The sequence below is a fragment of the Acinonyx jubatus genome, chromosome B1 (assembly GCF_027475565.1).
Source record: "Acinonyx jubatus isolate Ajub_Pintada_27869175 chromosome B1, VMU_Ajub_asm_v1.0, whole genome shotgun sequence".
Taxonomy (NCBI): Eukaryota; Metazoa; Chordata; class Mammalia; order Carnivora; family Felidae; genus Acinonyx; species Acinonyx jubatus.
The window spans coordinates 60685814-60710162 of record NC_069382.1 but is presented as its reverse complement, the minus strand read 5'-3'; the positions used below and the strand labels follow the sequence as shown (position 1 = coordinate 60710162).

The following is a 24349-nucleotide window of genomic DNA, read 5'->3' as shown; positions in this document are numbered from 1 at the left end:
CGTATTCACCCGCGTGACCCCAGTCCGGTCCTGGTGCAGAGACCACGCAGAACGACTCCAAAAGGATTATAGGGCCCTGAGCACATCTCATTATATATAACCCCCTTCTCATCCAATATTTTATATAAAAAATTAAAACAGTAAAATCAACCTTTAACTTGAGAAAACTTGTAAGTGGCAACATATCCGGGTTAAAGCAAATGAACACAGAAGACTTTAAGAAGCCGATATGTGGCTGAAGACGTGGATAAAAGGTCCTGGTAGCCGGGTCTTATCTTGCCTTTGCGGCCAGGGTGGAGGTGTTAAGTGAATAATGAAATTACTTATGTTTATTATGGGTCATTTCTATCTGAATACAAGCTACTGGCTTTACCAATCCCTTTGCTCTTACTTTGCTCTACCTACGTTGTTCATATAGCTGGAAAACTAGTTATACAGCATTTTATTTTTGGCCAGCTATCGAAGTTTTGAGCATACTTGCTTCTGAAATACACAATAGCAACTAAGGTTATTCAAAGCAATTTATAATAGTATAAACATGTGCTTAATGCTTCAGTGTATTTTAAAAACTACATTTAAAAAACCAATTCCAAGTGTTTCTTCTATTAAATAATATAAAGGGGTGATTATATTAGTCATAATGTTTAACTACACAACAAATCTAAGAACTGACAAATCTCATATCTGTCAAAAGCTCCATTGGGAGTTTTTTTAAAAGAATAACTTTTAGAAATTGGATTAAATTTGATAATTTTTTATCAAAATGTGAAAGTGCATCTATATTCCCTTGTGATATTTTTACATCAGAATCAGTGACTCACAGAAATGACAGCTAAATGCTAAAATACTGGTGTTAAGGTTGAGGTCAGGGGGAAGGGGTTATTTCAAGGCATGCCATTAAATTATTTAAATAGGAAGATTTATTTAAATACAAAGAGCAAATAAAGTGAAAGGCTTATACATAATAAAGCTTAGATATACAAAGCTATCCTAAAAAAATATTTAGTGAACATTCTTTAGGAGGCTATAATTAAAAATCAAAGTAAATTGCAAGAAGATTTCCCACAAGGATCTAATATATTTGTTAAGGTTCTTTTTATACCACTGAATGTCTATTATTTGTGTTTGAATTCCCTGGGAACAAAAGGTCTTTCATAATAGGTTTTGTCATTTTCCAACCAAAAGACTTATTACAACCATGCACTTTAGTTTATTCACTCATTTATTTCTTCATTCCAGAAATACTTGCTTAATTTAATGCCTTCTAATATGCTCAGTACTTGCTAAGAATTTAATGAAAGGTTGAAAAAGAAAAAAAAAATCACGTTTGCTTCTGTGAAGGTTAAATTCTAGTTAAAGAGATAAACACTAATAAAAGCGATCACAGACTGTCAAAGTTGCAATATAAAACATGCATGTATATTTTACAGCCATTTGTGGGACATTATTCCAAATAACACGGTTTGTATTTTGAGAAAAGCATTAACATGCACCCTCTCCTCATCCTTGGTTTTCTACTGTCGTATTACTTGCATTTATTTTTAAAATTTCAATTACCCTCTAAAATTAACTTTTTTTTTCATCAATCGTTTGTATTTTCAACTTATAAATTATTCATTCTCAAGATGGATGATGGGGGTGACATAGTTTATCAAAATTCTGATATTTGTTCATGTAATCATTTAACAAGTAAAACTAAACAATGTAACTTATAAAAAGCACTATCTATTGCCAGCGCCAACAGTGCTTGATAAATTCTAATTAAAAAATTTTTTTTTGATGTTTATCTATTTTTGAGAGAGAGACAGTGTGCAAGCGGGGGAAGGGAAGAGAGGGAGACACAGAATCCAAAGCAGGCTCCAGGCTCTGAGCTGTCAGCACAGAGCCCAATGTGGGGCTTGAACTCACAAACTTTGAAATCTCGACCTGAGCTGAATTCAGAAACCCAACCAACTGAGCCACCCAGGTGCCCTGAATTCTAATTCTTATTATGATACACATTAAGATGCTTGAAACCTAAAATCTCCAATCCATGCTGGCCTAACTGGTGGAAAAGAAATGTTTTGCAATAACAGTGTGACTTGTGGGACAGTGAAATGTCTCACTGACTCACTATTTGCACCCCTCTTCAAGTCAACATGTATTTTTTTTTAAATATTGGTCAGGTCCATGGAATAGCCAAGCCTCTCAAGAGCATACTCACATACAAGGCACTCCAGGGGCATATACTCGCCAAACATTAGCCCTACAGATAATGTTTCATAGAATGGGATGTGATGGCACAACAAAAAATTATAAAATATTTAGGTAAGAGTAATCCAAAGTAACAGGTGGCATAGTTATACTTCACGACTTTGGATACTGGAATTATATGTAGAGCAAAATGATTTAAAAAAGAGGAAATATATGGGAAAGGTTTAGACACTATCAAAATACTGAGGGTTTTTTGTTGTTTTTTGTTTTTTTAGAATAAATTCACAGGGCACCTGGGTGGCTCAGTCAGCTGAGTATCTGATTCTTGATTTCAGCTCAGGTCATGATCCCAGGGTCGTGGAATAAAGCCCCAGGTCAGGCTCCACTCCTGATTCTCTCTGTCTCTCTCTCTCTCTCTCTCTCTCTCTCTCTCTCATTTTGCCCCTCTCCCCTGCTTGAGTGCTCTGTCTCTAAAATAAAATTAAATAAAAATTAAAAAGAATAAGTTGAATTTGTAGAAATAAAATAATACAGTAATTGAAATTTAAAATTTAGATTAGATACAGCTGCTGATAATAATTTATGAACTGGGAGAGCTTAAAAAGAGGGAGACAGATGAAAAAAATTATATTTAAGGATGTGGAATAGAATGTGAATATTCAGCATATGTTATTAGGAGTTTAAAAAAAGAATGTAGAGAATGGAGGAAAATATCCAGTAGATAATATCTGAAATGCCTCAGAATTTTCCGAAGATGTGTATCTTCACATTCTGGAGACACAGTAAGTTCCCAAACAAAATAAAAAGCAAGCTACAGCCAGACACAGAGTACTAAAATTGCAGAACGCGAAGTTAAAGAAAAACATCTTTAAAAGTAACCAAAGAAAAGACTACCAAGGAAATTATTTTAGAAATACAGTGTATTCTGAAATAAAATCTCAAGATATTAACAGCAAGTGATTGTTGGTCTAAATTTTTGTGTCCAGTTGAACTACTAATTACAAATGGGGATTAAGTCAATTTCAGTTAGTAAAAACAAAGAGTTTACCACTAACAGATATTCATCGTTAATGGAATTTTCTTTTGGGGTGCCCGGATGGTTCAGTCGATTGAGCATCAGATTCTTCATTTTGGCTCAGGTCATGATGTCACAATTTGTAGGCTTCAGCCCCCAATCAGGCTTCAGCCTGTGTGCTGAAAGCACGGAACCTGCTTAGGATTCTCTCTCTTTCCCTCTCTGCCCATCTCCCACTTGAACTCATTCACTCTCCCTTTTTCTTTCTCTCTCTCTCTCACTCACTCTCCCTAAAAATAAATAAACTTTAAAAAATGCATTTTCTTCTGGAAGAAAAATGGAAAAATGAGCGAGTGATATGCAAGAAAGAATAGTGATCAGAGTAACTGGTAATTATGTGCCAGTTTAAAACATATTAATACTATAAAAATAATAACAATGACTAATTTGAAGAGAAAGTGGAATTATGAGACTTTTTTTATTATAATTGTGATTTGACATATAATTTGACATATAATTGTATTATATACAACTAAAGAGGGATCATTAGATTTGAGGAGTTCTAAGTTTCTCATAGTGTTTGAGAAAAAGATTAACTCTATACTTTGTTAAATACCTGGTAAAGTTATAAGAATAACCAAAAGAATATAAGCAGGATAAATAATTTCTAACCAATAGAGAGGGAAAAGTAATTTTAAAATAATATTAAGAATAGTATTAAAAAACTGGTGAATCACAGAAAAAAGGAAACAAAAGGAAAATTATAAAATAAGATGGCCAAAACAATAATATGTAAATTTTAAAATTTGAAACATATATCTGACTGGTATTTTTCTAAACGTGGAACATATTAACTCATTTAACCTCATAGTTAACTATTAGTTATATTGTATTGTCTCCATTTTATCAGTGAGGAAATAAATATACTGGTAATCACAATAAATGTAAGTCCTATAATATTTCAGATTTAAGGAAAAATATATTCAGATTGGATTAAAAATTCATTCATAAGCTTTTAAAAAGGATATTTCTAAAATATAGTATGAGGGAATTTGAAAATGAAAAATCACCTAAGGTAAATTCTAAGCTAAAGTTAACTAGTGTTTCTAGAGTAATATAAGATAAATCTTAAGGCACAAAAGATTATTTAAGATAAAATTATGACTCCACAATGATAAAAAGAAATAATACATTAAAATAATTAAAAACGTAAATTTGGACAAATGTAAGCACACAGTCTCAAATATATAAAATTGTCAAAATAATAAAAAAAGGTAATCCATGATAAGAATATTAAGATCTCAGTAAGAGAGATATTAACATATAAGATATTTGCAGTCTGTATTCCTGATGAAATGTTAGAACCCAAATTATATAAGTGAATCTTAAATTTAATAATATACAAACAACCCAATAGATCAGGAGTTGGCAAACTATTTCTTGTGGGCCAAATCTAGATTGCTTCCTGCTTGTGCATAACCTGTGAGTGAAAAGACTCAGCCTTTTGGCAAGAACAGTTAGAGTTGAGGACATTGCCTGTTGGCCTTAAATCCTAAGCTGTTTGGCCCATTACAGGAAAAGATAGCCAACCTATGCAATAGATAAATGTGCAAAGGTGATATATAGACTATTCACAGGTGAGGAAATCAGAATGACCAATAAATAAGAAAACATGTTTGACAACTATTATTTGGAAAATTCAAATTTAAAAATTGGGATACCTCTTATATCTACTGCATTTATAAAACTTTAGTTTTAAACACTATCAAGTGTTTGCAAGTATTTATAGCATAGTAACTCTTACACACTGCTGGAAAGAATGTAAATTGTACGAATGTTTTAGATAGCTACTTGACCTTATCTAGATGCTTCTAAACCCATTGACCAGGAATTCCATTCCTTTATATGGAGATACTCTTGAACACTACTTACCTGATTTTAGAGAAGCCACTTAAACTGCTGGAGCTGGGCATCAGAGAAGCTGTGAGGCTGCAGAAATTCTTGACATGAGGCTAGCAAAGAACAAATACTTTTGCAAAGGGCTCAGCTCCATTTGCAACAGCGGGCAATGAAAAATGTGTTTTGAATTGAGAGACAATAAATAATTACCAGACAACTGGTAATATATAAAACGACATGGTATTAAGTATATAAATATGTATGATATATAACATATTTTGTGATCTTTAAGATTTTTAATTTAAATTCACAACCATAAGAATTAAATATTTAACTAAATTTTAAAAGTGGAAGTTTATATATACCATAAATTATGCAAAAATAAAATTTCCAGCCAGAAGTGACAATCTCCTCCTTCTGTTTTTCCTTTTCCCCTCTAGCTCCTCCTGAAGAAGAACAACATAAATAAATCTATCATTTAAAAAAAACATTATTTCAAAGAATTATTAAATAAGGTAAAATAATTGATGTATACCTATGTTAATTTTTAATTCAGATTCAGCATTTTTAGAGTTCACAATAGCTGGTGAGGTAAATATTACTCCAATTTCACAGATGGAGATCTTGAATATAAAATAATTTTTTTAAGATCACATTGTGTCTGTGATAAAGAAAATATATTGAAAACAAGTTGATATATACATTATGTTTTAAGCTTTAAAAAGTAATCATAATTCAGATTTTTGTTTTAATCTTTATGCTGTCATTTTGAATATCAATATATTCAAAACTAAGTCTCCCTTTAAAAAAATTTTTAATGTTTATTTTTGAGAGAGAGAGAGAGAGAGCATGAGTGAGGGAGGGGCAGAGAGAGAGGGAGACATAGAATCTGAAGCAGGCTCCAGGATCTGAGCCATCAGCAAAGAGCCTGATGTGGGGCTCGAACTCACCAATTGTGAGATCATGGTCTGAGCTGACATCTGATGCTTAACCAACTGAGCCACCCAGGCACCCCTAAGTCTCCCTTTAAAAAAGGAAAGCCACCAACTTTCCATTAAGTCAATGATTTAAGCAGCTTGATTAAATTGTATTGACTTCTATTTAGAGTTATAATGAAATAGCTTGTTGAAAACTAATATAGTCTATGAAGAACAAACAGAACAATAGGGTGACTTTTTCAGTTTTATTGACAAATATAATTGACAAATAAAATTGTAAGATATTTAAAGTGTACAATATGATGATTTAATATAAGTATACCTTGTGGAAAGTTTCCCCTCATTGAATTAATTATAATATCCATCATCTCACATATTTCCTTTTTTTGTGTGTATGAGAACATGTAAGTTCTACTCCTTAGTAAATTTTAATTATACATGACAGTATTATAGGATATAATCGCCATGTTATACATTAGATACTTGGAACTTATTCATCTTAAGACTTGAAATTTGTACCTTTTTGTCAACCTGTCCCTATTTCTCTCTCCTGACGATCATTTCTTTTCTCTGTTTCTATGGGTTCAACTCATTTTTAGATGCCACATGTAAGTGCTACTATGCATTTGAAGTTAAATTATTATTAGCTTAAAATACTGTTACAAATATAAGATGCTTTATATAAACTTCATGGTAATGGAAAATCAAAAGCTTATAATAGATATACAAAAGGTAAAGAGAAAGAAATCAAAGTGTATTACTATAGAAAATTATCAAATAACAAAAGAAGAAAGTAAGAGAGAGAGAAAGGACCAAACATATTACAAAGCAGTCAGGGAACAATGAACAAAATGGCAAGAGTAAGTCTATTCTTATAAATAATTACTTTAAATATCAATGGGCTATCTTCCCCAATCAAAGGATATACAGTGGCTGAATGGTTTTGAAACACGACCCAACTGTTTCTTCTTTACAATAGACCCACTTCAGCTTTAAGGATACACATAGACTGAAAGTGAAGGGAAGAAAAAGACATTCCATAAATATGGAAACCAAAGGAAGGCAGATGTGCCCATACTTATATCAGGCAAAATAGACTTTATACCAAAGACTGTCAAAAGAGACAAAGAAGGTCACTATATAATGATAAAAAGGTCAACTCATCAAGAGGATATAATAATTATAAATATATCTGTACCAATATATGAGCATCTACATATATAAAGCAAATATTAACAGTTCAAAAAGGATAAACAACAATACAATAAAAGCAGAGAATTTGATACCCCATTTTCAATAATGGACAGATCTTCCAGATATGAAATCAGTAAGGAAACATTGGACGTAAACTTGATGTTAAACAGATGGACATAACAGATATGTACAGAGCATTTCATCCAATAGCAGTAGAAGGTACATTCTTCTCAAGCACATGTGGCACGTCCTCCAGGATAGATCACATGTTAGGCCACAAAATGACTCTTAATAAATTTAAAAAGATTGAAATCCTATCAAGCATCTTTTCAAATCACAATGGTATGAAACTAGAAATCAGTTATGAGAGAAAACTGGAAAGTTAATAATTGTGGAGATTAAACAATGTGCCTCTGAACAACCAATGGGTCAAAGAAGAAATCAAGAGAAATAAAAAAACAAAGCTTATGAGATAACATTTACATTTAGGAGAAAGAGAGGGTCACCTGGGTGGTTCAGTCGGTTAAATGTTGGTCTCTTGATTTCAGCTCAGGTCATGATCTCATGATTCATGCTGACATCATGGAGCCTGCTTGGGATTCTCTCTCTCTCTCTCTCTCTCTCTCTCTCTCTCTCTCTCTTCACCCCTCACCAGCTCTCTCTCTTTCTCTTTCTCTCAAAATAAATAAATCAACTTAAAAAAAGCAAAAAGAGAAAGCTCAAATAAACAACCTAACTTTACACCTCAAGGAACTAGAGAAAGGAAAAAAGTAAGTCCAAAATTAGCAGAGAAAGGAAAAAACTAAGATCAGAGAGGAAATAAATGAAAGAGACTAAAAAGACAATAGAAAAGGTCAATGAAACTCATAACTGTTTTTTGTTTGTTTGTTTTGTTGATGATAAAATAGACAAAACTTTGTGAAACTTACCAAGAAAAAAAAAAGAGAGGACTCAAATAAGTAAAATTGTAAATGAAAGAGGATATATTGCAACTGGTAACTACACAAATACAAGAATCATAAAAGACTTCTAGAAGCAATTATATGCCAACAAATTGGGCAACCTAGAAGAAATGGATAAATTCCTTGAAACATATAATCTACTGAATCAAGGAGACTGAGCTTGAAGAAATGGAAATCTGAACAGACCAATGAGTAGTCAGGAGATTGAATCAATAATCAAAAACCTCCCACTGGCCGCTGGAGAAGCTTGCAGAATCCTGCGGCTGGCTGCAGGCCTGGCAGGCTGTCCACACTGAAGGAGCCAATGCCCACTTCCCTTCCTGTCCTCCTGTTGCCAGAAGGCCCAGGTGGAGGGGGTACCCATCCGGTCGTTCACCACACATGTGAGGAGGCAAGGGGTTGAAGGTTGCAGTGTGTTTGGAGACCATGCTGGGGATGACATGTAGGCTTGGGGTGCCACGGGGTATTTCAAAAAATGGGGAAAATACAGGAGAAAAAATGGTGAGGACCATGGTATCAACCCGATATAGCAAACATTTCTCTTGAGAATCTATCTCACTGGAATTTGGATTCAGAAGTTGCTGTTCCTGAAAATGAAAACCTTTCTCCCTGGAAGACACAGTGTAGAACCACTTGGAAATTTCATCTAACAACTGATGTTAGAACTTAATTTGTCAGAAAATGCTTACAAAAGAACACAGAATGGTAAACAATGGATATTTTAATTATGGAGTTATCCTTTACTGAAGGAAGTATCACAGAGAACAGAGATTTCAGAAAATCATCAATGGGAACTGGTAACCAATAATCCCATAAGTCTCCTTACTCTGAACCACTCAGTAACTAATGCTTCAGTTGATAAGCAAGCTGGTTTTTATTCTTGGACTGCAGATGCCATTAGGTCTCTGCTGGTCCTATGCTGCTGGAGACTTTTTGAAGGATAGAAAGGAGCTTCACATTGATCCACATTGAACTATATAAAACAACCACAGTGCTGAAACTTTAAATGCTCCAAACTGGAATTTGAAACATGGATTACAGCAGTGTGGAAGAAAATTTAAGAGATCAAAGTGATCCATCTAAAAATAAAAAAAAAAAAAAACAAGTGACATTTTACTCAGATATTTTTAAATATTTATTTATTTATTTTGAGAGAAAGAAAGAGCATGAATGGGGGAGGGGAAGAGAGAAAGAGAGAGAGAGGGAGAGAGAGGGAGAGAAAGAGAGAAACAGAATCCTAAGCAGGTTCCATGTTGTCAGCATGGAGCCTGATGCAGGGCTCAATCCCAGGAACTGTGAGATAATGACCTGAGCCGAAAACAAGACTCTTAACTGACTGAGTCACCCAGGTGCCCCTCAAATATTTTAAAAAGATGGACCTGAACCTAAAGCCAAAACCAGTAGAAAACCAGAATCTTTCTGTATTCTGATTTTCTTTACTACTCATTTTAGTACACTGGTCTTGCCCAGATTAGTCCTCTCAAAGTCCAAAAATTGGAAAGGAAGAGTGGAATACCCAGAAAGTTCTGTTGCACATTTGACTACTCATTTATTGGAAATGGAAACAATACAACATATGATTATACAAAAAGAGAACAAAGACTATAAACTACTTCAGTAGTTACTGAACTATTGACTTTTGTACTTCAGTAGTTACTGAACAAACATCTCCCTTCAAAGCTACACCCAAAATGAGACAGCCAAATCTTTCTGACTCTTTGAGGATTTAGACAATTTGTGTAGATAAAGGCCAAGAAAAAAGAAAAAAAAAAACAATTATTGTTTCTTGCAAGCTTGAACAAAATGCTTCCCAATGGAATTGGAACAACATTGGCAAATACAAATGAAATTCTAGACCATCGTCTCTAAAAAGTTTATCCAGCACAAAACAACTGATTGCCACTTATGATGATTTTAAGTGTACCAAAATCTCCATTTGAAATGCATGAAAAGAACTTGCAGCCAAGCAGATTATTATCCAAACACCTGGTTAAAATGGTCTCAACAAGGTGTCTGCCATATAGGTCTCCAATATCAGTTTCTCCTATACCTCTGTCTTTTCCTGATAAGCAAAGGGAGAATTAAGGCACCAGTGACCAAAAAACCCCCCAAAAACCAAAAAAAAACCCAAAAACAAAACCACGCCCCCCAACACACACCCACACCACACACAACTTTACCAAAAAGAACATAGTATTGAACAAGACTATTCTAAGTGCTCACCCACTGACCAAAAATAACTCTTTCATACATCTCAGTGTAAGCAAATCTATTCCGAGAAGCCCAGTTAAAATACAATTAATCAGTCTGAGATACAGTTATTAAACACACACACACACACACACACACACACACACACACACACCAATTACTTGATGTGATATGGAGTGGAACTTGAGAAAAGCACTGATGAGATGTCTGTATATAATAAATCCATGGGCATTCATACTGACATACTTGATAATATTTTCCATGTTTGAAAGAAATGCTTCACTACATAAACTATTCTATTAAAAAAGTTGTTCTTTTGTTGTGATTGTTTTCCAGTATAATTCCATCATCAATAAGTGGTATAATTGACCTAAAAAAATATCCCAACAAAGACAAGTTCAGAATCCAATGGCTTCCCTGGTGAATTCTATCAGACATTTTAAAAAGAATTCCAAAAATAAAACAAATGAGGGAACATTTCCAAACTCATTTTACAAAAAAAAAAAAAAAAAACAAAAAAAAAAAACAGAGACAAACCAAAAAACATATAGAGAGTAAACTGATTGTTACCAGAGGGTAGGTGGGTGGGGAGGATAGCTAAAGTAGATGAAGGGGATCATGAGGGGATTAAGATTACACTCACCTGCCTGCAGTTAATATAACACTGTATGTTAACTATACTGGAAATTAAAAACGAAACAAAACAAAACTCATTTTACAAGGTCAGCATTACTCTGATACTGAAGCCAAACAAGGATATTAAAAGAAAAGAAAATTACAGGCCAATATCCCTGATGAACATAGGTGCAAAACTCTTCAACAAAATATTAGCAAACCAAATTAAACAACACATTGAAGGATCATACACCACGATCAAGTAAGATTTGTTCCAGAATGAAAGGCTGCAGCAACAGTTGTAAATCAATAAAGGTGACACGCCATATTAACAAAATGAGGGATGAAAATCATACAACCATCACAACAGATACAAAAAGGGTATTTGACAAAATTCAACATTTATTCATCACAAAAACTCTCAACAAAGAACAAAGAAAAAATACCTCTATATATGCGACATATGTCAAGCCCACAGCTAACATTAAACTTGATGGTGGAACACTGAGAGCTTTTCCTCTAAGATCAGGAACAAGAGAAGGACTCCCACTCTGGTCACTAATATTCAACACAATATGGAGTTCTTAGCCAGGGTGATTAGGCAAGAAAGGAATAAAAGGCAATCACATCAGAAAAGAAGAAGTAAAATTGTGATTATTTGCAGATGACATGATACTAAATACAGAAAACCCTGAAGACTGCACCAAAAAAACAATTGGAACTAACAAATAATTTCAGTAAAGTTGCACTATACAAAATGGATTCACAAAAATCAGCTGCGTTTCTATATAGCAACAGTGAACTATCAGAATTTAAGAAAATAATCAATTCCATTTATAATACATCACCAAAATATTCTTGAGAGAAAATGCTATATCAATAATTTGACCAATACCTAGTTACAGAACACTGACCGTAGGGAAATTGGAAATCTCAAAAGAGCAATCATTTTTTGAGAAAATTACAAGAAATACACATCCTGAAAGAACTGTCATATGTTAGAGGAGAGATGACAACAAACAATGTGGCTGTTAAAACAACATAGGAATAAATAATAGAAAATTATGATATTTGTCCATGGAAGATAATTGACAAAAAATACACTTAACAGCTCTGTTCCAGTAGGTTCAGTTAATCATGTATCAGAAGCTGAAATTTCAAATGGGAATTCAGAAGTGAAGTACATTTGACTCATTTTAAGTTTTAGCTTTTCATAAAAGGTTGTCTTAACTTCAAGGTAATAACATTGGGAAATTGATAATTCTATAGAGCATTCTTTTATTCCCCTACTTGTTTTTTTCTGCCCTTTTGATTGTGAATGTGATCAAGATTTTACTTAATAGAATATGAGAAGAGTGCTCTAAATAACAGAGATTGTAAAACATTTCTGTCAGCATGTTATCTATGAAGAATAAATTTCATTTTGTGCTATAGTTTCCTTCAAGAAATTCTTTGGAGAGTGGCAACATAAATCCATTTAGCACTATATTGTGGTTGGATATATAGATTTTGATATAACATAATATGCTTTTAAAGCACTACAGTAGAGGTTTCAAAAATTATACTGAGTTCACTTCTGTGTGTGCCACCAAATTACTTTTCATGCTGATTGCATTTATTCTTATACTGACTTTTTTTTCCTGTGTAAGGTTTTGTGATTCTTGAAAACAAGCAGTAGATATTATTATTTTTCCCCTGTACCCACAAGAATTACATAATAAAACTTCCAATATTTAGAATTGGATTGAGTTGAATTGAAATAGGATTGAATTAAACTGTGTTGAACTACCTGTTGTTCCAGAAAGGGTCTATTCAGAAGGTGAGTACCTGTCATTCTGGAATCTGGGATATTTTCTGAGGAACACTAGCTACTATTGCTGTGTAACAAATTAGTCAAAAATTAGGTGGCTTAAAACAACAAACATTTGTTTTCTCATAGTTGCTGTGAATCAGGAATCAAGTGAGGCTACCTGGATGCCTCTGTCTCAAGGTCTCTTACAGGGGTCCTGTCAAAGTGTTGACTAGGCCTGTGATCTTATCTGAAAGCTCGACTGGGGTAGAAGCTAATTCCAGGCTCACTCATGTGGTTGCTGGCAAGATGCAGTTACTGGCTATAGGCCAGGGGTCTCCCTCCCTCAGTTCTTAGCCACGTGCATCTTTGACTAGGGCAGCTCAGAACACACTGGCTTGCTTCTCTGGGTGAGCAAGAGAGTGAGAGAGAACAGTCAAGACATAAATTAAGGCTATTTTTATAACCTAATCTCAGAAGTGACACTCCATCACTTTTGCCATATTCCCTCATTAGAAGTTAGTGACAAGGGCCAGCCTACATTCAAGAAGAAAGAATGAAACAGGCAGAGATCACTGGAAGCTACCTTAGCGGTCATCCGTCATAGTATCTTATGCCCCTGATTCATACAATCCAGCTTTTCACTTATTTTCTGTGTCATCTATTATTATTTTCATGGGAGAGAACACAATTGAGCTTATTAGTTTTTGTATTATTATTTTCAATTTGTTATGTTAATTATACTGTGCCTTAATCCAAAACATTCATGATATAACTAGTTTTCAAAAATTATTTTGTCATCTATGATGAAACTAATAATGACTCATTTAATACTAAGAAATACATATCACCATAAGATAATATTTATGTTAAGAAAAAAACTACAGTAACATGATTTAATTCTATGCATTTAGTGGTATTTCTCTTACTAAGTATCACTCTTAGCCTCCTTTCCTAATATGCATGATAATTTTTCTTTTAAAATTTAAAGCAGGGAAGCCTGGGTGGCTTAGTCAGTTAAGCGTCCGACTTCGGCTCAGGTCATGATCTCACAGTTCATGACTTCGGGCCCCACGTCAGGCTTGACACATTCTGTGTCTCCCTCTCTCAGTGTTCCTCCCCAGTTCGTGCTCTGTCTCTCTGTCTCTCTGTCTCTCTCTCTCTCTCAAAAATAAATAAACATTAAAAACATATTTTCAAATAAAAATAAAATTTAGAACAAAATAGGGGAAATAAGAATTTCAATAATCTTGAAAACAACATGCACAAATTAATCTGTACGCTAATTATTTTTGAAAAATTACTGAAATCTTATTTTGAGTTTTTGTGACTTTTGCTACTGTAATATCAACACAAATTTTCTTTTTTTAATGTGTACTCATTTTTGAGAGAGAGAGGGAGAGAGAGAAAGAGCTTGCGAGTGAGGGAAGAGAGGAGAGAGAGGGAGACACAGAATCCAAAGTAGGCTGTAGGCTCCAAACTGCCAGCACAGAGCCCAACATGGGGCGTGAATCCATGAACTGTGAGATCATGACCTAAGCTGAAGTCTGATGCTTAACCAATTGAGCCACCCAGATGCCCCTCACTATGAATTTGTTAAAGAACCTTCAAAAAAAAAAAAAAGAGCTGCTAAGGTAAAAATTGTTAGGTTTCCTGAAGTAATTGACATTTTTCTTTTTATTTCAACGGAGATATTAATTATATTTATAATGGAATTGACCAGACGAAGGCATCTTTGTGGCATGAATCGAGGAAACAATGAAAATAAAATAAAAAGATGTGTGAAGGCATCACTTACAGTTGGCCTAGTAATTATAGACGGTTACCATACATTGGACCTGGAAAAAGTCATAGTGGTTGTTTTTAAATTTTCTTTCCTATTTCCTTCTTAGAGTTCCCCCCAAAAATGTTTGTGGTAGTAAACACGTGCTGTTGCCCTCTAGAACAGATGTAAAGCCAGCATACTACTGTTGCCTACGTTTTTCCACCATTTTTCCACCATTGCTTATAATGTTCCTTAGGATGTCCTTGAGCTAAATAGAGACAAGAGGAATATTGTATATGTTATCTCACAATTTGCAGCTAAGTAATGTTTCTTACTTAGACCATTTTGCTCCAGCTGTTTTTACCACTACAAAAGACTAAAAGAACACAAATAAACAAACAAAAATCCAAACCCTGAAACATAAGTAGTTTAATTACTATAGCAAAAAAGCATCTTTTTTATATTTGAAATTTATTGTCAAATTGGTTTCCATACAACACCCAGTGCTCATTCCATCAGGTGCCCTCCTCAATGCCCATCACTCACCCTCCCCTCCCTCTCACCCTCCCATCAACCCTCAGTTTATTCTCAGTTTTTAAGAGTCTCTTATGGTTTGACTCTCTCCCTAACAATTTTTTTTCCTTCCCCTCCCCCATGGTCTTCAGTTAAGTTTCTCAGGATCCACATAAGAGTGAAAACATATGGTATCTGTCTTTGTATGACTTATTTCACTTAGCATAACACTCTCCAGTTCCATCCATGTTGCTACAAAAGGCCATATTTCATTCTTTCTTATTGCCAGGTAGTATTCCATTGTGTATATAAACTACAATTTCTTTACCCATTCATCAGTTGATGGAGATACAGACTCTTTCCATAATTTCGCTATAGTTGAAAGTGCTGCTATAAACATTCGGGTACAAGTGCCCCTATGCATCAGCACTCCTGTATCCCTTGGGTCAATTCCTAGCAGTGCTACTGCTGGGTCATAGGGTAGGTCTATTTTTAATTTTTTGAGGAACCTCCACACTGTTTTCCAGAGCAGCTGCACCAGTTTGCATTCCCACCAATAGTGTAAGAGGGTTCCCGTTTCTCCACATCCTCTCCAGCGTCTATAGTCTCCTGATTTGTTCACTTTAGCCACTCTGACTGGTGTGAGGGGTATCTGAGTGTGGTTTTGATTTGTATTTCCCTGATGAGGAGTGACGTTGAGCATCTTTTCATGTGTCTGCTGGCCATCTGGATGTCTTCTTTAGAGAAGTGTCTATTCATGTTTTTTGCCCATTTCTTCACTGGATTAGTTGTTTCTCAGGTGTGGAGTTTGGTGAGTTCTTTATAGATTTTGGATACTAGCCCTTTGTCTGATGTGTCATTTGCAAATATCTTTTCCCATTCCGTCAGTTGACTTTTAGTTTTGTTGATTGTTTCCTTTGCAGTGCAGAAGCTTTTTATGTTCATGAGGTCCCAATAGTTCATTTTTGCTTTTCATTCCCTTGCCTTCGGATATATGTCAAGTAAAGAAATTGCAGCTGAGGTCAGAGAGGTTTTTTCCTGCTGTCTCCTCTAGGGTTTTGATGGTTTCCTGTCTCACATTCAGGTCCTTTATCCATTTTGAGTTTATTTTTGTGAGTGGTGTGAGAAAGTGGTCTAGTTTCAACCTTCTGCATGTTGTTGTCCAGTTCTCTCAGCACCATTTGTTAAAGAGACTGTCTTTTTTCATTGGATATTCTTCCCTGTTTTGTCAAAGATTAGTTGGCCATAATTTTGTGGGCCCACTTCTGGAGTCTCTACTCTATTCCATTGGTCTATGTGTCTGTTTTTGTGCCAATACTATGCTGTCTTGATGATTACAGCTTTGTAGTAGAGGCTAAAGTCTGGGATTGTGATCCCGCTTTGGTATTCAGAATTACTTTGGTTATTTGGGGCATTTTGTGGTTCCATACAAATTTTAGGATTGCTTGTTCTAGCTTCGAGAAGAATGCTGGTGCAATTTTGATTGGGATTGCATTGAACGTGTAGATAGCTTTGGGGAGTATTGACATTTTAACAATATTTATTCTTCCAATCATGAGCACAGAATGTTTTTCCATTTCTTTGTATCTTTTTCAATTACCTTCATAAGTTTTCTGTAGTTTTCAGCATACAGATCTTTTATATCTTTGGTTAGGTTTATTCCTAGGTACTTTATGCTTCTTGGTGCAATTGTGAATGGGATCAGTTTCTTTATTTGTTGCTTCATTATTAGTGTATAAGAGTGCAACTGATTTCTGTACATTGATTTTGTATCCTGCAACTTTGCTGAATTCATGTATCAGTTCTAGCAGACTTTTGGTGGAGTCTATCGGGTTTTCCATGTATAATATCATGTCATCTGCGAAAAGTGAAAGTTTGACATCATCTTTGCCAATTTTGATGCCTTTGATTTCCTTTTGTTGTCTGATTGCCGATACTATCACTTCCAACACTATGTTAAATGACAGCAGTGAGAGTGGACTTTCCTGTCGTGTTCCTGATCTCAGGGGGAAAGCTCTCAGTTTTTCCCCATTGAGGATGATATTAGCTGTGGGCTTTTCATAAATGGATTTTATGATGTTTAACTATGTTCCTTTTATCTCCACTTTCTCAAGGGTTTTTATTAAGAAAGCGTGCTGAATTTTGTCAAATGCTTTTTCTGCATCGATTGGCAGGATCATATGGTTCTTTTCTTTTCTTTTATTAATGTGATGTATCACATTGATTGATTTGCGAATGTTGAACCAGCCCTGCAGCCCAGGAATGAATCCCACTTGATCATGGTGAATAATTCTTTTTATAAGCTGTTGAATTCCATTTGCTAGCATCTTATTGAGAATTTTTGCATCCATATTCATCAGGGATATTGGCCTGTAGTTCTCTTTTTTTGCTGGGTCTCTGTCTGGTTTAGGAATCAAAGTAATGCTGGCTTCATAGAATGAGTCTGGGAGTTTTCCTTCCCTTTCTATTTGTTGGAACAGCTTGAGAAGAATAGGTATTATCTCTGCTTTAAATGTCTGATAGAATTCCCCTGGGAAGCCATATGGTCCTGGACTCTTATTTGTTGGGAAATTTTTGATGACTATTTCAATTTCTTTGCTGGTTATGTGTCTGTTCAAGTTTTCTATTTCTTCCTATTTGAGTTTTGGAAGTGTGTAGGTGCATAGGAATTTGTCTATTTCTTCCAGGTTGTCCAGTTTGTTGGCATATATTTTTTCATAGTATTCCCTGATAATTGCTTGTATTTCTGAGGGATTGGTTGTAATAATTCCATTTTCATTCATGATTTTATCTATTTGGGTAATCTCTCTTTTCTTTTTGAGAAACCTGGATTGTTGTGTTTCCATTTTCATTTGTTTCCATATATTTTAAAATTTTTTCTCTAATTACCTGGTTGGCCCATTAATTCTGTAGTACAGTGTTCTTTAACCCCCATGCTTTTGGCGGTTTTCCAGACTTTTTCCTGTGGTTGATTTCAAGTTTCAGAACATTGTGGTCTGAAAGTGTGCATGGTATGATCTCAGTTCTTTTATACTTATGAAGGGCTGTTTTGTGACCCAGTATGTGATCTATCTTGGAAGATGTTCCATGTGCAGTCGAGAAGAAAGTATATTCTGTTGCTTTGGGATGCAGAGTTCTAAACATACCTGTCAAGTCCATCTGATCCAATGTATCATTCAGGGCCCTTGTTTCTTTATTGATCCTGTGTCTAGATGATCTATCCATTGTTGTAAGTGGGGTATTAAAGTCCTCTGCATTACCACATTCTTATCCATAAGGTTGCTTATGTTTGTGATTAACTGTTTTATATGTTTGGGGGCTTCCGTATTTGGCACATAGACATTTATAATTGTTAGCTCTTCCTGATGGATAGACCCTGTAATTATTATATAATGCCCTTCTGCATCTCTTGTTACAGCCTTTAATTTAAAGTCTAGTGTGTCTGATATAAGTATGGCTACTCCAGCTTGCTTTTGACTTCCAGTAACATGATAGAGAGTTCTCCATCCCCTTACTTTCAATCTGAACATGTCCTCAGGCCCACAATGAGTCTCTTGTAGACAACAAATAGATGGGTCTTGGTTTTTTGCCCATTCTGATACCCTATGCCTTTTGGTTGAAGCATTTAGTCCATTTACATTCAGTGTTATTATAGAAAGATATGGGTTTAAAGTCATTGTGATGTCTGTAGGTTTCATGCTTGTAGTGATGTCCCTGGCACTTTGTGGTCCTTGCAACATTTCACTCACAGAATCCCCCTTAGGATCTCTTGTAGGGTTGGTTTAGTGGTGATGAATTCCTTCAGTTTTTGTTTGTTTGGGAAAACTTTTATCTCTCCTTCTATTCTGAATGACAGACTTGCTGGATAAAGGATTCTCAGCTGCATATTTTTTCTGTTTACCACATTGAAGATTTCCTGCCATTCCTTTCTGGGCTGCCAAGTTTTAGTAGATAGGTCTGCCACTACTCTTATGGGTCTACCTTTGTAAGTTGGAGTGGAGCCTGTTTATCCCTAGCTGCTTTCAGAATTTTCTATTTATCCTTCTATTTTGCCAGCTTCACTATGATATGTCGTGCAGAAGATCGATTCAAGTTATGTCTGAAGGGAGTTCTCTGTACCTCTTGGATTTCAATGCCTTTTTCCTTCCCCAGATCAGGGAAGTTCTCAGCTATGATTTGTTCAAGTACACCTTCAGTCCCTTTCTCTCTGTCTTCTTCTTCTGGAATCCTTGTGATACAGATATTGTTCCATTTGATTACATCACTTAGTTCTCTAATTCTCCCCTCGTACTCCTGGATTTTTTTTTTATCTCTTTTTCTCAGCTTCCTCTCTTTCCATAATTTTATCTTCTAATTCACCTATTCTCTCCTCTGCCTCTTCAACCCATGCTATGGCCACCTCCATTTTATTTTGCACCTCATTTATAACATTTTTTAGCTCTTCATGACTATTTCTTAGTCCTTTGATCTCTGTAGCAATAGATTCTCTGTTGTCCTCTATGCTTTTTTCCAGCCCAGCGATTAATTTTATGACTATTTTTCTAAATTCTTTTTCTGTTATATTTTAAATCGTTTTTGATCACTTCATTAGATGTCACTATTTCCTAGAGTTTCTTTTGAGGAGAATTCTTCTGTTTTTTCATTTTGGATAGTCGCTGGAGTGGCACAGAACTGCAGGGCACTTCCCCTGTGCTGTCTGGAGTAATTTGCATTGGTGGGCGGGGCTGCAGTCAGACCTGATGTCTACCCCCAGCCCACCCCTGGGGACACAGTCAGACTAGTGTGTACCTTATCTTCCCCTCTCCCAGGGGCAGGACTCACTGTGGAGTGGTGTGGCCCCTGTCTGGGCTACTTGCACACTGCCAGGCTTGTAGTGCTGCCTGGATGGGATCCGGTGTATTAGCTGGGGTGGATCCAAAGGTGCACAGGGATGGGAGGGGCAGGCATAGCTCGCTTTGCCATTGGAGGTCCCCTGCAGGAGGGCCCTGTAGCACCCAGGATTGAAGCAGCCCCATCGGAGGGATGGATCCACAGAAGCACAGCATTGGGGGTTTGTGGGGTGCAAACAAGTTTGGTGACGGGAACTGGTTCCCTTTGGTATTTTGGCTGGAGGATGGGAGAGGGAGATGGTGCTGGCCAGCGCCTTTGTTCCCCGCCAAGCTGAGCTCTGTCTCCCGGGGCTCAACAACTCTCCCTCCCGGTAGGTATCCTCTTGCCCTCCCTGCTCCCCGAGAGCAGAGCTGTTGACTTTTAACATTCCAGATGTTAAGTCCCACTGGCTGTCAGAACTCAGGGAGTTTGGCCCATCTGCTTTTGCAAGCCAGATTTCAGGGGGCTCTGTCTTGCCGGGCAGGCTGCCCCTCGACTGTCCCAGATCCCTCCCACCAGTCCGTGTAGCGCGCACCATCTCTCCGCCCTTCCTACCCTCTTCTGTGGGCCTCTTGTCTGCGCTTGGCTCCAGAGACTCCGTTCTGCTAGTCTTCTGGTGGTTTTCTGGGTTATTTAGGCAGATGTGGGTGGAATCTAAGTGATCAGCAGGACAAGGTGAGCCCAGCGTCCTCCTACGCTGCCATCTTGCTCCTCTCTCAAGCAAGAAAGCATCTTAGTCTTGAAAAATACTGGGGCTAAGGCCCAAACAGCTGGGCGTAGTAGTGGGTGGAGAGAAAGGAAATTTCTTTGCAGGCAATAGCTTATTTTTTGTTTTGTTCAGGCAATTTGCTTGTTTGTTTATTTGCTTTTGTGCTAGTTGCTTCTGTGTACGTCCTAGCATTTCTGCAATCTTCTAATGATATTTTCAAGATAGTATCTTGAAGTGGATTGACTAGGGGAAATGTACGTTTAAAGCTATTACTAGTCAAATTTTAATTTTCAAATAACTTAAAAGTGTTTAGAATAATTTAGTATGTTTTGTAAAATTTTCCTCAGTAGATATTACACTATTATTTTTTTTAATTTATGTATTTATTTGGAGAAAGAGAGTGAGCACAAGTAGAAGAGTGGCAGAAGAAGACACACAGAATTTGAAGCAGGCTCCAGGCTCTGCACTGTCAGCAGTGGAGTCGAAGGTGGGGCTCGAACCCAAGAGACATGAGATTATGACCTGAGCAGAAGTCGATTCCTTAACAACTGAACCACACAGGCATCCCAATATTACTTTATTTATTTATTTATTTATTTATTTATTTAGAGCGTGAATGTGAGCACTAGCTGGGGAGGGGTAGAGAGGCGGAGAGAGAGGGAATACCAAGAGGGCTTTTGTGCTGTCAGTGCAGAGCCTGACTCAGAGTTCAATCTCAGGAAGCCCATGATCATGGCCTGAGCCAAAACCAGGAGTCAGATGCTTAACTGACTGAGCCACCCAGGAGCACCTGACATTATTTTTTAATTAGTATGATCTTTAATAGTAGGGTATTATGGCCTAACATTTAATTTAAAAGTGGAAAAATATGTAAACTTTACATAATCTGCACCTTGTACATTTCTAGGGGAAGAGACAGATGTTTCGTCTTAGGTGCTACGTGACACCGGCTTATTAGTATGATTTTTAAGCAGGCTATTGTCCCATTTCTATAGTCTCTTTTCCTGTGTTATGGCAATTTAAATAAGAGAAAAGGTCTAGGAGCACTCATATTCAAGTGATGTCACTGAAGAAGCAATGTGTTTTGTAATCGTGTTTATCCTGGTGCAAAAAGGAGACTTGGAAAGGAAAATGGTAGGCAGAGTGCAACATGGAATGCTTGCTACTCCCACCTTCCTTCCCTCTCTCATGTCCATGATTAATTTGTCCTTTCTTTATAATAAAACTAGCTTCTTTCCTTGCTTCATTATATATGTCTGCCCCATATTCTTCTACTTTTCTCACCAATTACTGTTTTATTTATTTTACGTATCTCTGTAAGCAGCTTATTTTTTTTTCCTGAATTAAGTTTAAAGAAGAATTCATATATAGGAGTCAAAGAAACAGCTAACCTCGGTTATATCTTTTCTTAGCATAAGTGGCTTCACATTTTCAGGACAGAGATATAATGCTAGGCTGTCACGGTTGGAAATTAAAATGTTTATTACATTATTTAAACTAAACAAATACTGTGTTATAATCAGTACCCACAGGGGCATTTGGGCCACTCAGTTGGTTAAGCATCTGACTCTTGACTTCGGCTTAGATCTCACAGTTGTGAGATCAAGCCCCGCACTGGGCTTGCGCAGTTGATTGAATCCTGCTTAAGGATTCTCTCTTTCCCCTCTTTCTCTGCTCCCTTCTGCTTGCTCTCTCCCTCCCTCTCTCTCTCTCTCTAAAGAAGTAAGCATAAAAAAACAAAATCAATACTTACAAATATAATTAAATGAAATATATGTGAATATAGATGTGTGTGTGTGTGTGTGTGTGTGTGTGTGTGTGTGTGTGTATGCAGTAATAGGATATACTAAGAAGTTGGGAGAAGTGGACTCAGGGGAGAGCTGAGATAGCACAATCACTGAATACAAGTTTTGTGTGAGCAGAGCTGGAAAAGAGTGGTTGAGAGCAAGAGAATTTCAATGAGATAAGAAGCTTTTGAAAGATATGGGTAAAGAGAATCTATTTTAACTTTTGCTGTGCATTTTTTAAAGTATAATTTTTTCCATCTGCCACATTTTCAAGAGATGATCTTGTCTAAAGCTTTTGAGTATGAATTTGTATTTCTTTGGGAGACAATATTTTGTTAAAATAAAGCTTCGTATGGGAGAAGAAAGGCCAAATATATATACTGTTTTAAAAAATTGTTATCTGGGAAGAATGCTAATTTGTAATCTACTCAGGGGATTTATAAGATGCTCAATTTGGTACAAATGTATGAGAAAATAAGCTAAGATGTGTGATGAAATATATTTGTCTTAGAATGGTGCAGAGCATGAGATAAAGGTTTGGTTACAGTGATATATTTATTAAGAAAGTATTCCCAGGAGAAATCCAGAAAAGAGAATAGAAGTTAAACAGGGTAGGAAAAAGAGCCCAGAAATGGGTCCAATTTCAGGGAAGTTATAGAATGTAAATTACACTGGAGTGGAATTCTCATCCTGAGTCAAGGTCGCTAGATGCTCATGGATGAGACATTAGCTAAGGGCCATCCTAAAGTGATGGTGTTGGGGAGGTAACCCCCGCATGTATTTCTGGTTCTAGATTTTCTGGCTTCATTGTGGGTGAAGTTGGTCAATAGCTCAAGGCCAATTCTTGGAAGATAGTTGCAGGTATTACCCATGGGAAACAAAAAGCATACAAAAAGAAGCAACAAAAAGAAGGGCTAGCAGAACAGGTAAAAGATCCAAGATGGTTTGGACAGAGCAACAGCAATGTCAACTATAGTATTCTATATATTTTTGTATCTGATTAAATACAAAGCTAATCCCTTTAAAATAGTTATTGATGGGGGGCACCTGGGTGGCTCAGTCGGTTGGGCGACCGACTTCGGCTCAGGTCATGATCTCATAGTCCGTGAGTTCGAGCCCCGCATCAGGCTCTGTGCTGACCGCTCGGAGCCTGGAGCCTGTTTCAAATTCTGTGTCTCCCTCTCTCTCTGACCCTCCCCCGTTCATGCTCTGTCTCTCTATGTCTCAAAAATAAATAAACGTCAAATAAAAAAAAATTTTTAAAATAGTTATTGATGGAATGGATAGTAACTTACAAAAATGAACATTTTCATTCCTACTGTTTTGCAATGAATTGTACAGGGAATGTAATGTCTAGACAGAAAAATTTACATTTTAATAGAAAAGATATGGATATCTAAGAGCTATTGAAAAAGTGTTAGTACAAAAGATTTAAAAAATAATAAGTCATAACTGACTGGTATAGTTTCTGGAATAAACTTGGGCTGCTTATTTTGCTTTATTGTTTACCTTTGTTTTGCTTTATTTTTAGTTCCATTAAATGTTAACATTTTAGCACACTTGATTTCTTTCTCTTTGTGTGTGTGTGTGTGTGTGTGTGTGTGTGTGTGTGTGTGTTTGTATAATTCCGGGGATAAGTTGCCCACATCACAACGCTTCATTCTTTAAAAAAAAAAAAATTAACACTTATTTATTTTTGAGAGAGAGAGAGAGAGAGAGAGAGAGACAGAAAGAGAGGGAGACACAGAATCTGAAACAGACTTCAGGCTCTGAGCTATCAGCACAGAGCCCGATTCCCGGGGCTCGAACTCACCAACTGTGAAATCATAACCTGAGCCAAAGTTGGACACTTAACCTAATGAGCTACCCAGGCGCCCCAACAACACTTTA

The 24349-nt window shown here is 36.2% G+C and overlaps 1 pseudogene; it reads left to right on the top strand.

The window, feature by feature from the left end:
- Positions 1-8627: 8627 nt before the first annotated feature.
- LOC113601290 (protein FAM217A-like) lies at positions 8628-10286 on the top strand (annotated as a pseudogene).
- Positions 10287-24349: the final 14063 nt, after the last annotated feature.